At 37.2% G+C, this 2,456-nt stretch overlaps 1 pseudogene; it reads right to left on the minus strand.

Annotated features, from left to right (window-relative positions):
• Positions 1-233: 233 nt before the first annotated feature.
• LOC116914148 lies at positions 234-317 on the minus strand (annotated as a pseudogene).
• Positions 318-2,456: the final 2,139 nt, after the last annotated feature.

Genomic DNA, 2,456 nt, shown 5'->3' on the forward strand with positions numbered 1-2,456 from the left:
GCTCCCTGTCCAGGACCCATGGTGCCAATCTGGTGCTCACTCTGCCTGCCTTGCCCAAGTGGCCCCATACAAGGGTCCTTTGTCTTGGCTCACTTCTGCCTGGTGCCCGGCTCCAAGTGGTTTCTGCTAACTCCATCTTGCTTCCAGTCCTGGGATACATCGGACCTATTTGGTACCAACTGGTGTTCATCTCAGGCTTGCTTTTTTTTTCAGGAAATGTTAGGCTACTGATTATTCAGCTGTTCAAAGGTCCTCTCTGCCATCTACTGACATGCATGTGATAGAACAGCCACACTTGCCGTGCTCTCAGGGGCAGGTTATATATTATTTCTTATTCTGGACATTTTTATCATGATAATTCATACATCATACTAACCGTGTGATAAATGCAGCACAGAAAGCTGACACACAGAAATTTTGGAAAGTTAATACAAAGTTTACGGAAAAGCCAGAATACAGACTGAAAGGAGTCTGGGTGAGAAGCCTTCCTTGCTATTAAAATCCTTCTGATTGTATATAAGGCCTTTTCTATTGTGGGGATTTCTGTCTGTAACTATAAATCTATTCCAAAGCCCATGGGTTGTAAGATTATAGGTCCTAGAGAGGCTCTGCTGCTGTTTTTCTAAATGGCTGTACTGTCAAACTACTTTCTAAGTACTTTATATGTACCTACATATCTTTACTGCTTTCAGTAAAATGTTTCATGGTGGGCAGTAATTAATGTAATGAGTCACAGCTGGCCAAAGTGCCTAGGATCAGTAACTGTGGAGTGCCCAGCTGTGACTGACTTGTCCCTATCTACCACATCCAAGGCTCAGTGAACTTCTCAGAGAGAAAAGAAAAGAAAGACTTCAAAAGCTCGAGACCACAGAATGGAACCATAAAGTCCTAAAATCAGCATATCACACATATCAACTCACAGCTATGGTTATATAAACAAGACTTGCAAATCAACCCAGTCAAAACTGCCAAATGGATGGGAGAAGACCCTCAAAGCCACACCCACACAAGAAAAAATATCAGAAATTAATTGAAAATGGCACTTTCCTTTGAAAGTTTGTTGTAGTTTCTTACATCTCAGTAGATGGCCAGACATCCACATACTCATGCACAGCACTAATTAGACAACAGTTAATAATAATAATGATAATAATAATAATAATAAAGAGAGGACATGTAATTGCAGTCAGGTAGTATGGGCATCAATAGAGTAGCTTATAGGGAGTGGGGATGGTAGATTATGATCAAAACATATTGTGTAGATATATGCTATTGGCAATGAATAGAAAATACTTTTAAAACCTTAATCAATTTCAGAAGATTTTTGCACATTTTGACGAATGCACACCTCAGTTTTGATTATATTATTGCTTAGAATATGGTAGAGAGTCAACACCCAGGACAGGTTATGGTGATAATACTTCACTTACTTATTGTAGAGATGAAGTCTAATTTACTTGCTTCTTTTTGTAGCACTAACTTCGGAGTTCTTGACATCATTGCACAAAGAATTTCTTCTCACATTACTGACATTGGCTCCATGTCATTTGTACTTATGTTTTCCTTCAGTTATTTGTCTACAGGATGCTGCCTTGTATGTTTAGTTGATATTGTTAATTTATTAACTTTTCTAATCACAAGTTCACATGTATTCTGTACCATGCATGCTACACGCATATGACCTAACATTCTTTTTCAAGATTAAATAGGTTTGCGTATTTCTATTAAATTCCCTGGTATTATTGCTCTCTCCTTAAAACACAGTTTTAGAATATTTATTTGATTTCTAAAATGCACACAGTGAATGTGTTTAGAACTCTCAAATTAGCATGATCTTGTGGACTTTTGTTAGGTTTTTTTTTTTCATTCCTTTCAGAAATTTGGCTCTTACTCCTTTTTTTCCCTGAGTATGTCAAATCAGGGATTATATGATATATCTCTTTTTCTTCCCAAGGAAGTAATGCTTTGAGTTCCAACACATTTAAAACAAACTTTCTTGTGACCTACATGAATTCTTAATTTAGAAGCTGAAATCGATTCTAACCCATCACACAGGATTCTAATTACCCACTTAAGTCCATCTAAAGAATGGAAAATAAAAAATTGAGGGTGATTTCAATTTTGAGCTGTCACTACAGGGATTTTATACTCTATGAAAAGTGAAATGGGGTTGCCAGGGGCAAGCCTGGGAAAGGTATTTTAGTGGCTGCTCAAATCTCCACACTTCATATGAACCCTGAGGTCTCTGTGAGAAATCAGTCATTGAATGTAGCTTTGGGACTTAAGGGGGAATATATTTTATACTGTATAGGAAACATACATTTTTGCAGGAAAAGCATCACGAGTGACAGTTAGCTCCATAAATTTATTTGGAGTCAAAAGTTAGAGACACGTGTTTCTGATTTAAACTTTGCGTTACTAGCATTTATTTACATATTACCTGAGATGCTTTTTTT

Source organism: Rattus rattus, chromosome 12 (assembly GCF_011064425.1).
Source record: "Rattus rattus isolate New Zealand chromosome 12, Rrattus_CSIRO_v1, whole genome shotgun sequence".
NCBI classification, from domain to species: domain Eukaryota; kingdom Metazoa; phylum Chordata; class Mammalia; order Rodentia; family Muridae; genus Rattus; species Rattus rattus.